This window comes from Chiloscyllium plagiosum, chromosome 38 (assembly GCF_004010195.1).
Source record: "Chiloscyllium plagiosum isolate BGI_BamShark_2017 chromosome 38, ASM401019v2, whole genome shotgun sequence".
Taxonomy (NCBI): domain Eukaryota; kingdom Metazoa; phylum Chordata; class Chondrichthyes; order Orectolobiformes; family Hemiscylliidae; genus Chiloscyllium; species Chiloscyllium plagiosum.
In genome coordinates, this window is record NC_057747.1 from 17,121,635 (window position 1) to 17,135,713 (window position 14,079).

A 14,079-nucleotide genomic window follows, 5' to 3' on the forward strand; every position below is an offset into this window, starting at 1 on the left:
AAAACAATGACTGCAGATGCTGGAAACCAGATTCTGGATTAGTGGTGCTGGAAGAGCACAGCAGTTCAGGCAGCATCCAAGGAGCTTCGAAATCGACATTTCAGGCAAAAGCCCGAAATGTCGATTTCGAAGCTCCTTGGATGCTGCCTGAACTGCTGTGCTCTTCCAGCACCACTAATCCAGAATCTGGTTTCCAGCATCTGCAGTCATTGTTTTACCCCCTTGGAAAATATGTTTCCTCTTGTGAATCAATCCAGAATTAAGGGGCCCCGTTTTAAAATTATAGGTTGCTCTTTTAGGACACAGATGAAGAAAAATTATTTTGTCTCAGAGTTGTGACTTTGGAGTTCTGTCTCAAAAGGCAGAAGAGTTTAAGACATGAGACATTTCTGAAGACAAAAGTGAATCTTTTTTATTATCTAGCAGATAAGCTCCTGGTTTCCGACTCAGAGGAATTGGAATTGCAATTGAACATGATTATTCCTAGGGTTGTAGTAGAAAAGGATACACTTTTTCACTAAAGATGCAAATTAACTATCTTATTTATAAATGAAACAAAACTTTACACTACCTCACAGCAAAAAGGATATTTTGTACAAACAATTAGGCTGATTTTCAGACATATTTTCCAAATATCTGTAGTGTGCTTAGTTGGAGCACATCTTAATTCACTGTTCTTCACTTATAAAGATTTTCTTTCAGAAGTAGACTGAGGTGAGAACATTGCACCATTATCATATTCAGCTAACTATGGATAAAGCTGGTTTAAAGAGTAAATGCTCAAGTATTAAAGGAGGAAGATAGGAAATTCAAAAATTTTAACAAAAGACAGAGAAATGATTTTGCAAAAAGAGAGAATGAACACATTTTGTTTAACGATTTGTAAGCAGTACTATGAAAGTCAATGGGATGCTTTTAATTAAATCACAACACAAAGTGGCCATTTGGCCCACTGTGCTTCTGTTGTTACAGTATAAATGCTAGCTTGTAAGCCTCACATTTCTACACTTTTTTTCCCCACAGCCCTGCCCATTTCCTTTACAAATGTCACAACTTCACTCTGAAGCAGAAAATAAAGGTCAGAAGTCACACAACACTTGGCTATAGATCAACAGGTTTATTTGAAGTTGCAAGTTTTCAGAGTGCTGTTCCTTCACCTGACAATGGAGCAGTGCTCTGAAAGCTTGTGATTTCAAATAAATCTGTTGAACTATAAACTGCCGTCATGTGACTTTTGACCTTGACCACCCTGGTCCAACATCGGCACCTCCACATCAAAAAATAAAGTAATATATGAAATTCTGAAATCTCCAATAGCAACTGCAAAATTGGTACACTCATTGTAGACTTTTAACATCTACATTGAGTCCCATCTTTTTCAAGCTCCTCAAATAAGCTTCAATACGATACGCTTGCTGACGTCCAAAATTCTTAACTCTTGTAAACTTCATTTTAACAATTTGAATTACATCGAAAATGCTCTGATTTAATGTAGTCTACTTCAATTCAACAAATTCCGTTCAACTAGATTTATAATATAATGACTGCACACCAAAACCGAAAACAAATGGTCCAAGTCCCAATGGGCTTTGTAGTGCAAAAGCTCACCATCACATTTGTATATTTGAAACCATAACTGAAAAATGATTTTTGCTTTTGTAATGTCATGTTGTAACACCACCAGCAACATCAATTGATCAGTGTAAGGTGAAGGCAAAACTGCCAAATCCAGAATCAGAAATTAATTATTCTAATGTTAATACACTTATTCTGAATTGTCAAATATTTCAAATATTACTCTCAAATTCCAAACCTACAAATTCCAACAGTTGTTAAATATTTTTTAATCTGCTGAAGCTTTCAAAGTGCAAACCTGCCTGTTTCTCGAAGTGTCCATTTCTAAAAAATATTGCACAAAGAGATACAAACTGAAGAAAAGGATCATTTTTAATGAAGTACTTGAAACATTCCATTCTTACAATAATTCTCAGTTCATATTGGCACAATTAAAGTAGAAGGCTTTAATTTTGCAAACACAATCAGATTTCTAATTGTCAGTAAGGGCAACATTGATGAATAATTTTGAGATCATTGCAGATAATCATAGGTAGGTGATCTGCTCCCAAATTTGGAGAAACATATTGAAGTTAAACTGCTAATTGCTTTCTCTAGTCAAATCTGCAAATCATTTCCAATGCTGATTTCCTTTTCCTCTACTACTTTTGCTCTCAATCCTTCGTAAGTTGATTTCTTTGGAGGAATTTGTTTCTATGGGAGCTAGTCACCCTCTGGTAGCCGACTGAACTACACATTTGTTACAGGTGAGCCTTGACAGCTGTATTTGCAGGCTATAATGATGAATCAACCCTGTGATCTGGTAAGACTATGGTGATTTTTCCTATCTTCCTGGTGGTGGACATTGAATAAAGATTCGTGCACCTTGTGTCTCTCACTGCGTCTCACACCTGCACACACACACCATGGGTGCTGGGGAAAAAATAAGCACTACCGCAGTTAGGCGGTACTGTGGGGGTTAAATAAAAAAAAGTAAAAAAAAAAGAAAAAGACTATGGTGATTTTACCTTAATCACAGAACATCACCTTTGCGATAATACAGTAGTCATACTCCATTTATAAAGTGCCATAAACAGAAATACTTCTTAACTTCCAGCATGAAATAATTGGAAGTGCAATAGATTGAACTGATGGGTGGAGAAATAAAGTAGACACCAGTTAACTAGAACCTCAGTTTACTCTTATCAACCAAAGAATGGTATCTTTATCACTACAACATTCCCTCAATGCTGCATTAAAACATCAGACTAAATTATAAGCTAAAACATACATGACGCTTCTAATTCAGAGTGGAACTGCTACTACTACTACTACTGGAGCCAAACAGACATACTTGGTACATAACATGGAAATATTGCTTGCTTTGGGATATAAGTCTCAAAATACATTCACTGTATTTCCGTTGTCAGCTGCGAGGTGGACTACTAACGAAACATTAGCCCAACTTTGTAATCTGAACAATGCGGAGGCTTATTGTATTTGAAGTATCATGTAACATAATGAGAATATTGTGAAGTTGTTTGGAGTGCCATGTCACAGAAAACATGATATAAATGATGCCGAATGGATTCATTTGGAAGGAAGATTTCCATTTTATAGCACCCTTTCCTAAGGTAAGGATGACCCAAGAGCTGCATGGCCATCTCATGGGTGAATTACACTTTGATTTGCAACTCATCTGATAAGTGGCAACTCCAGAACTGCAGCACTCCCCCAGCATGGAGGGTCAACTACACTTCATGCTCAAAACTCTGGAACAAGGTTTAGATGGAAATGAAGAAAATAGGAATAGTAGATCTTTGGTCATCTGATCACCCAACTCACCCTGTTCTGCTTTCTCTCCAAACTTTTTGATCTTTTTAGCCCTAAAAACTATATTTAACTCCTTCTTGAAAGCATTCAATATTTTGATCTTCCTTTTTTTTCTATGGCAGATAATTCCACAGTCCTGCCACACATGATGAATACATTTCTCCTCACCTGAGTCTTAATAGACTACCTGTATCCTTAGATTGTGACCCCTGATTCTGGACTCCCCAGTCATCGAGAACATCAGCCCCTTGTTTACCCTTGCTAATCCAGTTAGAGTTTTACAGGTTTCTATGGAGATTCCGCCTTCATTCTTCTCAACTCAAGACAACAAAGTCCAAACCGATCCAGTCTCTCTTCTAAGTCCTACCATCCCAGAAATCACAATACCACCTTCTGTCTCAGATTAAAATAGTACTCAATGATTTGTAGCAATCACTTAAATTTTACAAGGATAATGGATTGTGTTTCTTAAGAAAAACTAACAAGTTATAAATTTTTTCACAGAAATTGCAAAGGTAAAGAGATGACGTGATGGGGTCTTTAGGTGTTCAAAAAGGCTATGATAAAATTAATAACAATAAATTATTTACATTAGTTGCAACAAGACCGTCCAAATTTATGTTTGCAAAAAGAATTTAAAAGGTTTTTGAAAAATGACTTAACATGATAAAAATCAAAATTTTCAAGTTATAAAAGCAAATTTTTGACTCATTACAAATTGGACCTTTGCTTGACAAAGAGAAATATGAATGTACAATAGCTCACAAGTAGAACATTGAGATTTCAACTCTTTGGCAAACATCGAGAAAAACATAAGTAAAGGTTTGGTGAACCAAAGAGTCTAATGCTGACTTTTGACATTCTATAGATAGTGAAATGTATTCTAAACATTGTGCCTTTTAGACTTAGATTTCAGTAAACATCAATAGAAGGAAAATAATTCCCAAAAGAGCTTGATGTGTGTCTCTCAAATTAAAACAGTTTGAAGATAATTATTTGCTCTCAAGCAACCTATTAAAGCTGTAAACACAGCTATAATAAACTTCATCCATAAAGCACAAAAAGAAAGTATCACATTCCATCAAAAAAAATTCAAATGCATCCAAGACCAAACCAGAGTGAGGGCCTGTGAAGTAAGAGCCTCACACAGGTTATGGGTGAAGAAGGGCCTGTGCCCGAAACGTCGAATCTCCTGTTCCCTGGATGCTGCCTGACCTGCTGTGCTGTTCCAGCAATAAAGTTTCAACTTTGATCTCCAGCATCTGCAGACCTCACTTTCTCCTATGGGTGGAATGTTAACCAGTGAGATTGCACAAAATTCTCCTCATTAAACTCAGGAATATATTAACAATGAATGTGCTTTAATAGTATTGCTAAACAAATACTGCACTCCTACTGCTAAAACAGCCTGAAATGAAATGCTCTGTACATAACTAAATTATCTATAACTGTTAATATTCAGATCATGAGAATGTTCGAAAATAATAGATATGGTCACGAATGTTCTGTTTACTATGAGAATTGTAAAGGATTTTAGTATGTTTCAGAGTTCTCTATTGAACTTTGTCAGAACTGTTGAGAGATCAAATGAATCTCAGAAATTGAGGTGGTGTGGTCGTAAAATGGATTTAAGATCAGAGGATCAATGTGACGAAGATTATCCCTCTGCTCTCCAGCCTAAACCTTTGGAAGCCCTAAGCCAAGATGTCATGCATCCTCATAAGTGACAGTGAAATGGCACAGGGATAGAAACAATGCCTTGGCCATATTTTTTGTCACCTTAGCCTTGTGCACCATAACAATGATGAAGCTGATGTAGCATAGAAGGAAGATGAAGCAAGAACAAAAAGTACAGAAATAGTCCATCCAGCCACCTGTTAGGTTCTATATTTCTTACATATTATTCAATGCCCTCGCTCCTGAGTAACCTTCTCTCTCCAAATTGATTCAATGCCTATTTACTTCCTGAAGCTTAATTAAATCGGTCCTTCACTTGTCAGCATCATGCAATGTATTGCTTACTAAATCCCTCATTTCAGATGTCATCCTGTGGATTGTTACTGAGCATAAACTTGAGGGCTACTGTACCCTCTCTAATTTCAAACTCAACAATTATTCAAATTGACATCTGACTAGATCATCTCATTTACTCATAACATCCACTGCATGGTGCATTGGTATTTGAACACAACACAAAAAAGATCAATCTTCACAATTTTACTTGCATTCACAAACAGGAAGGAAAAAAATGGTTGCTGACCATTCTCCCACATGCAGCATGAAGGCAATCACACACTCTTGCAAAGGTGGGTAAGCTTTGTGCATTCTCCCTCTCTGGCAGATGCAATCTTACCTTTGTACAAATACAGGAAGTAAACACAGACACAGTTTCAGAGAGGCAAATCTAGACATGCAAATTTTCTCTTTCATCAAGAGTATAATTCTTACACACAGGCACGTAAACAAGTCAGGAACAGTGTCTCACTCATCAATAGTGTCAGGTAGGCACCAATAAAGTTTGATACACACTTGCATGTGGAAACAAGCAAGTGCACGCACATAACCAAGTGTACTGTCTCATTTAGAGACTGACAGGCACTTACGCAATTCAAAACAAAAGCTCACCAACATCTTCTCAAGGAAAATAATACATGGACAATAAATAATGACTTAATCAGCAATTTTCTGGGCATTTTGTGAATGTTTAAAAAAATATTTTTCACACATAGAAATGTGCAAATAGGTGCAAAGTTTCTCATGCACAAGCAAATGCACAACTGACTTTCACACAATAAATATAACTAGAACCTGGAAGAAATGCCCAGAATAAAACAGATGGCAAGTAAAATGTACAGACACAGCAAAGCATGTTCAGCCACACATGGTTCTGCACACACAGACATTTGCATTGAGATGGACAATTACACAGGCCTCACCATCACACCACTGTCAGCATAATGCTTCATTGAAGCAAGCACATACTTCCAACGCCTCATTTAAAAATCAGTTTCAGTCTCTTCACACAACCACTTAAAGATTACTTTATTATTATGTCCAAAGTGAGGTGCATGCCCAGGGAATCAAGCAGAGTCAAACTTATTATTACAAATAATACATCCTTCCCATTGACATACAGTCACAACTACACTCACCTCCACACGCAGGTAGTGCTTGGTCATCCTTACGTGCGAAGGTGATCCCTAGATCAAAATATGTAGACAGTTGTGTCAGACACAGACATTCACAAAAGGAAACACATTCAATCACACACAATGAGCAGGCCACCCAGGAGATAGGTACAGAGAGGACGTCAATGTAAGAAAAGGCCTCTGGTCAATTTGCTAATCAGTTCCATTATTCTGCTGCTTTCTCCTGGTGGTGGGTTAGAAAGTATTGGTGTCTACAGCAAGATTCCAAGTTAGGTTGTTGTGTGAACAAAGAAATCTTGGAGTGCAGGTCCATAGTTCCTTGAAAGTAGAGTCGCAAGTAGATAGTATAGTGAAGAAGGCGTTTGGTATGCCCTCCTTTATTGGTCAGAGTATTGAGTATAAAGGTTGGGAGGTCATGTTGCGGTTGTACAGGACATTGGTTAGGCCACTGTTGGAACACTGCATGCAATTCAGGTCTCCTTCCTATCGGAACAATGTTGTGAAACTTGAAAGGGTCCAAAGATGATTTACAAGGATGTTACCAAGGTTGGAGGATTTGAGCTATAGGGACAGGCTGAATAGGCTGGGGCTGTTTTCCCTGGAGCATTGGAGGCTGAGGGGTGACCTTATAGAGGTTTATAAAATCATGAGGGGCATGGATAGGATAAATAGACACGGTCTTTTCCTTGGGTGGGGGAGTGCAGAACTGGAGGGCATAGTTTTAGGGTGAGGGGAGAAAGATATAAAAGAGACGTAAGGAGCAACTTTTTCATGCAGAGGGTGGTGCATTTTTGAAATGAGCTGCCCAAAGGAAGTGGAGGCAGCTGGCGCAATTATAGCATTTAAAAAGCATCCAGATAGGTATATGAATAGGAAGAGTTTAGAGGGATATGGGATAAGTGCTGGCAAGTGGGACTAGATTTACTTCGGATATCTGGTCAGCATGGACGAGTTGGACAGAGTACAGCATGGAAACAGACCAAGGCGGTCTGTTTCCATGCTGTACTTCTCTATGACTCTATGAAGAATTATTGGCAATTATCAGACCAGTGCAGTTTTGCCAGCACTAGACACCACCCACCTTCAATCTATCAGCAACTGTGAAGGCAGGTGAGTGCACAACAGATTCAAGATCTAAAAGTTCCAAACGGAAAATAGCAAAACTGTTGCTTCCCATGCTTAAATCTTAGCAGAGTGTAGAATTTATGGATACTGATATCTGTGATCATCAAAAGGCAGAGGTCTAGCTAATCTTCATGACAGTTCTCATGCAACGTTTGTTCTTGCTGCCTGGGCCTCAGTTGCACTCTCACTGGTCACAAAAAATGGGCTTCTAGACTCACTTGGCAAAGGCCATACTGTTGTAGACAAGCAGGAGGCAGGAAGAACTCAGCAAGCCAGCCAGCATTAGGAGAAGGAGAAGTTAACATTTTAGGTATACCCCTTCTTCAGGGAATACTTTTGGCAGTTACCACCTCTAGTAACTGCTATTCTTAACTGATGGTGATCAAGGAATTGACTGTCTCCTGGAAAGTGCAGCTAAAAGATCACTTTAAGTGGGTTCACCACCTGAATGACCTATATGCTGGGTTCCTGATGGCCATGGCAACATTCAGTCTGGTGTCTTTCAGCGAAGACTGTCACAGAGCTCCATCCCTCCCACAGACAGAAAGTCATCGAGCAGTACATATGTTCATAATAGCATAGATATGATTCTTCACACACACACAGATACACGTCTATCTCATCATTCAGAAAATCGCACATACAATAAAGCACTTTTATCACACAGACAAATCACTCCACATCCAGCCAAGGCTGTATTTTCATTCCACAGCAGGTAGAGAGATGAATAGGCCAGAAATTCCATGCAATGAAGCATCATGGTAGTGTGCCAGCATGTTCTTACATCTGGATTTTCAAAGAAGCAGATTCAAGGAGACAGTAAACCAGGAATAGAAAGCTAATTAAGTTAAAATGCCAACTGTCATGTGAATTTTCCAAGTGGCAGAATCACAGATTCCCTACAGTATACATAGAGGCAATTTGTCCTATCGAGTCTGCACTGACCCTCCAAAGAGCATCCCACCCAGATCCACCCTTCCCCCTTTAATCCTGGCTTTTTTCCTAGCCTGCACATCCCTGGACATTATGGGGCAATTTAGCCTGGCCAACCCACCTAAGCTGCATATCTCTGGACTGTTTGAGGAAACTGAGCATTCAGAGAAAACCCACGCAGACAGAGGGAGAATATGCAAACTCCACAGAGACAGTGACTCATGGCTGGAATTGAACCTGGGTCTCCCTGGTGCTGTGCTGCAGTAGTGCTAACCACTCTATCCCATGCCACCCAAACTTCACAGAAAGGAACTCCAAATGGCAGACAGGAATTCAGGAGGCAGCATGTCTGCCCAAAGACACACCCTACCTTGAATGCCTTTGCATAGGTCTGCAAGGGCCAGAGACTATTTTGAAAAATACTTCTCTGTCTGCCAAAATAGTCTAATACTTGGGAGTCATGGCATATTTTGACACTTTTACATCTTCAAAGGGCATTTCCACTTTGACAGACCTATGGTTTCGCATCTATAGTAAAAAAAAGTGTCCACCATCTTTCATCATTTATATAAGTGATTTGGATGCGAATATAGGAGGAATGGTTACTAAGTTTGCAAATTACATCAAAATTGTGAAGAAAGTTATCTCAGAGTACAACAGGATCTTGATCAGGGTTTGGCCGAGGAGTGGCAGATGGGAGTTTAATTTGGATAAGTAGAAGGAATTGAATTTTGGAAGGCAAACCAGGGCAGTACTTATACAGTAAATGGTAGGGCCCTGGAGAATGTTGCTGAACAAGGAGACCTGGAGTGCAGGTGCATGTTTCCTTGAAAGTGGAGTCACAGGTAAACATAGTGGTGAAGATGGCATTTGGCACTCTTGCTTTCATTGGTCAATACATTGAGTATAGGAGTTGGGATGTCAGGTTGCAACTGAGACATTGGTGGGGCCATTTTTAGAATATTGTCTTCAATTCTGGCCTCCCTGCTAAAGGAAAGATGTCGCTAAACGTGAAAGGGTTCAGAAAAGATTTACAAAGCTGTTGTCAGGATTGGAGGATTTGAGCTATAGGGAGAGGCCGAATAGGCTGGGGGTTTATTCCCTGGAGCATCAGAGGCTGAGGGGTGACCTTATAGAGGTTTATAAAATCATGAGGGGCATGGATAGGGTGAATAGCCATGGTCTATTCCCCCCAGAGCAGAAGTGTCCAAAACTAGAGGGCTTAAGGTGAGAGGGGAAATATTTAAAAGGGACCTGAGGGGCAACTTTTTTTACGCAGGGAGTGGTGTATATATGGAATGAGCTAACCAAGGAGTGGGGACAATTATGACATCTATAATGCATCTGGATGGGTAAATGAATGGGAAGGATTTGGAGGGATATGGGCCAAATGCTGGCAAATGGAACTAGATCAATTTAGGATATTTGATCGGCATGGATGAGTTGGACCGAAGAGTCTGTTTCCATGCTGTATAACTATTATTTTCAGATGGGCTTGCATTTACCCAGGGCCTTGCGTGCTCCGTCTGCAGATACCACCCATCATCCTTAGCCAAATGTTGCTCCTAGAGGCAGCCTGTTAACTGACTACTTCTCAGAAAATTCCTGCACATAGCTGCCAAGAGCACCTTCTGGGTTCCAGACCAAGAATTCATTGCACAAGTACCAAGATCCTGAAACTATAATTCAGACTCATGAAGTGGAGTCATACACAAACAACTGTACAATCTGTACTACATCGCACACTGTCAAAATTTCAAGCAAACAGAATCTCACTCACAGGTTGACTTTTAATTCCATACACAAAGGTGGACAACTGAGAGAGATGGGCACAATTCTACAGGCCTCCAAGTAGAACCAGCTATAGTGCACATTTATCACACCTGCATTGTAAAATACACACATATATAACTGGACAGGTTCAGCCCTACAATTAGACAGCTGCAAAATGTCAACAGACAGGCTTAGTTCATTACTCAAAAAGGATAGGAGCACAGTCTCAGACAGGCAAATCCACAATTTCAGACAAACAGACAGGTCTTGACTTCATAGAGGCAATCTCAGACAGGTAGACATGGGGCTTCGGGCTGCAGACAGACCCAGACTGATAAGGGGAGACAGACAGACAAACTCAGGGGTTGATACACCTGTCAGTATGGCACCAGATGTTTAATCTGAAGGTCCAGGATTTTGAAACATATTGACACATACAAGGTTCTTATGAGAATGAGATGGGAGATGTGGAGAGATTGTTTCCCACTGTGGGAGAATCTAAGACCAGAGGGCAAAACCTCAGAATAATGGGTCACCCAATTAAGGTAGAGATAAGGAGAAATTTCTTTAAGAGGGTAATGAACCTATGGAATTCTTTACCATGGAGGCTGTCAACACTGGGTCATTAAGTGCATTTAAGGCTGAGATAAGCAGATTTAAAATCAGTAAGTGAAACAAAATTCAGTGATAAGGAAGGAAAGTGGAGTTGAGTATTATCAGATGAGGCATGATCTCACTGAAAGGCAAAGATGACACAATGGGCCAAATGGCTCAACTTCTGCTCCTATACCATGTAGACCCTGTTTACACACTGTTTTAACAAAGGAGTCAATGGCTATAAGAGATGGATGATCAGAGCCAGGAGGAAAGATCCAGCCAGACAATCAACATCAGAGCCAATTGGATGGACTGAGCCAGTTTCACAAATAGACAGACCCAGGGTGATAGAGACAGACAGACAAATAGATAGACAGATACAGACAAGAGGCAGACCCAGGACAGAAAGCGACAGGGAAGGGACCAGCAGGGAGGGAGACTGTCACATGCAGACCCAGTCAAAACATACAAAGTCAGATGCAGACCCAGTCAGAACAACAGACCCCCAGACAGAAACAGCCAGACACAGACTCAGGCTGGCAGACGAGACAGACACCCAGACAGAAACAGCGAGTCGCAGACTCGGGCAGACAGACACCCAGACAGAAACAGACAGACGCAGACTCGGGTGGACAGACGCAGACTCGGGTAGACAGACACCCAGACGCAGACTCAGGTGGACAGACACCCAGACAGAAACAGCCAGACGCAGACTCGGGTGGACAGACACCCAGACAGAAACAGCCAGTCGCAGACTCGGGTAGACAGACACCCAGACAGAAACAGCCAGACGCAGACTCGGGTAGACAGACACCCAGACGCAGACTCGGGTGGACAGACACCCAGATAGAAACAGCCAGACGCAGACTCGGGTAGACAGACAAGACAGAAACAGCCAGACGCAGACTCGGGTAGACAGACACCCAGACACAGACTCGGGTGGACAGACACCCAGATAGAAACAGCCAGACGCAGACTCGGGTAGACAGACACCCAGACAGAAACAGCCAGACGCAGACTCGGGTAGACAGACACCCAGATAGAAACAGCCAGACGCAGACTCGGGTAGACAGACAAGACAGAAACAGCCAGACACAGACCCAGGTAGACAGACGGGACTGACACCCAGATATAGACAGACAGGCGCAGAGACAGACAGACTCAGACAGGTCCGTGCTCCCTCTGAACTAGCCTTCCCCTGCTGCTGGGAGTCGAGCCCTAGCTTTTTCCACCCACAGACGCACCTAGTTATCCTGCAAGGGTGCTGCCTGTCACCCCGATCTGGGAGGGGGCGAGGGCGGTGGATTGCCTTCTCATCCCGGAGGGCAGGAGAACCGAGCCCTCCCCCGCAGTGCCCGATGCCTGGACCGACTCCGCCGCCTCTTACCTCAACGGTCGCGACAAATCACTCAGTGCACGGCCCAGCCTGTGGTGTCGCGTCGCCCTCAGCTCCGGTTAGTGGCCGTACGGGGTCAAGTGAGGGGAGGGAGCCGGAGATTTTGTGGAGCAGTAACAGAGGACAGTTTTCGGCCCCATTCCCTCTCACAAGCCGCTCGCTGTTTTTTCCAACTTCCCCCCCCTACCCCCGAGAGGGGCCGTTGCGTGACGCCAACGCCAGGTGCTCAGTGCGCAGGCGCTGCGTCCTGGAGGGGTGGGATCACGGACAAGGAGCATCAAAGTGGGGAGGAGGGAGGGGAGAGCCGAGCTGCGCCTGCGTATTGATGTAAAGGGGGCCGCCGGGCTAATAGCCTGAGTGCGCCTGCGCGTCCTGTATACTTCCCCGGCACTCAATGGACCTATGCGTCCATGATAGATTCCAGGTGTTTAGTGCCCCTGCGCATCTATCGAACAGCGTCTCGACTCGATTGTTTCACTGCGCCTGCGTGTCTCCCATTGGCCCATGTACTATCTCAGGTGGATGACCCTTGCAGTAGGGTGAGGCGATAGCCAAAATGTAATAAAATAAAACAAAACGAAGAACTGCGGATGCTGGAAATCGAAAACAATAACAGAAACTGCTAGAGAAACTCAGCAGGTCTGGCGGCATCTGTGGAGGGAGGACAGAGTTTACATTTCGAGTCAAGTGATCCTCCTTTATTTAAATGTATGCAGTTCACTGACTTCAAGATTCAAATCCCACATACTGTTCTTCACAAGTTTGAGGAAGCTGCTTAGGTAAAGGAGAAAAATCACTAAGGAGCTACCCATTGGGAAAGAAAATTGAAACCGGTGCAAACAGCCAAAATGACAAACTTCGATTGCGACAAAGGCAAGAAAGATGAAACAAAATCATCAGGTACAGGCTATCAAAGTCAGCGAGAACACATAAATATCCGTTGTATAAGCAAATTAATAAAATTTTATACCAGATAAAAAAAGAAAGTGTTTAACATTAATTCAAGGAAATGAAAAAACGAAATAATTTAGAGATCAGAGAAATAAATGTGCTAGTATGTGATTTGTGCTTTCTAATGTTTTGTTCAAACCAGACTTCTTAGTAAATGTGAAATAATATTTGTTGTTCCACAGTACTGTACTTGATTATAAGGCTACACAGCAGTTTGCTCCGAGCTGTACAGAGTCCAGTTTCTGAGGAGAACATGTAGCAAGTCAATTGGCATCATAGAAACTTTACAACCTGCCACTGAGGTTTATGTACGTATTTTTTAAACCCAAACTGTATATTGTCCCCAAACTCCCATAATCCCCAACACTTTGTCACTTTTCACAGAATTCTGTATTGTGGCGATCTCTCAATTCTCCCTCAGCTAACCATTTGAATTGGAGGATGAAGATGGTGGAAAGGCAGGTCTGGAACCATACTTTCAACAGCTGAAACAACAGGATTAGGATTAGTAACAATACCCCAAAGCTCAGGACTGAAAGGACAAGTGACCAGTAGGATGCTGTGTTGGGCTGAAGACAGATGTCTGCTCCAGATGGTACCATTTTGTTTCACTAGGCACTAATTACTTTATCTTTCTCACCCTCTGGTAAAGAGAAAATCTTATAATGGACCTTTGAAATGTCTTTTGCCCCATAAAACATAGGAGCAGAAATTAGGCCATTCAGCCCAATCAGTCTACTCTGCCATTCAATCATGGCTGAAATGTTT

The 14,079-nt window shown here is 41.7% G+C and overlaps 1 protein-coding gene across 18 annotated transcripts in view; it reads right to left on the reverse strand.

The window, feature by feature from the left end:
• The window catches only part of dlg5a (discs, large homolog 5a (Drosophila)), a 233,889-nt gene extending 221,329 nt beyond the window's left edge, over positions 1–12,560 (reverse strand). For 7 of the 18 annotated variants that reach the window (XM_043679001.1, XM_043678995.1, XM_043678994.1 and 4 more), the window contains exon 1: positions 12,352–12,556. The gene's annotated coding sequence lies outside the window, so the exon portion shown is untranslated. Of the gene's footprint in view, positions 1–6,539; positions 6,588–12,351 lie in introns of all 18 variants that reach the window. The other 11 variants (XM_043679000.1, XM_043678998.1, XM_043678984.1 and 8 more) reach the window with 5 other exon arrangements.
• Positions 12,561–14,079: the final 1,519 nt, after the last annotated feature.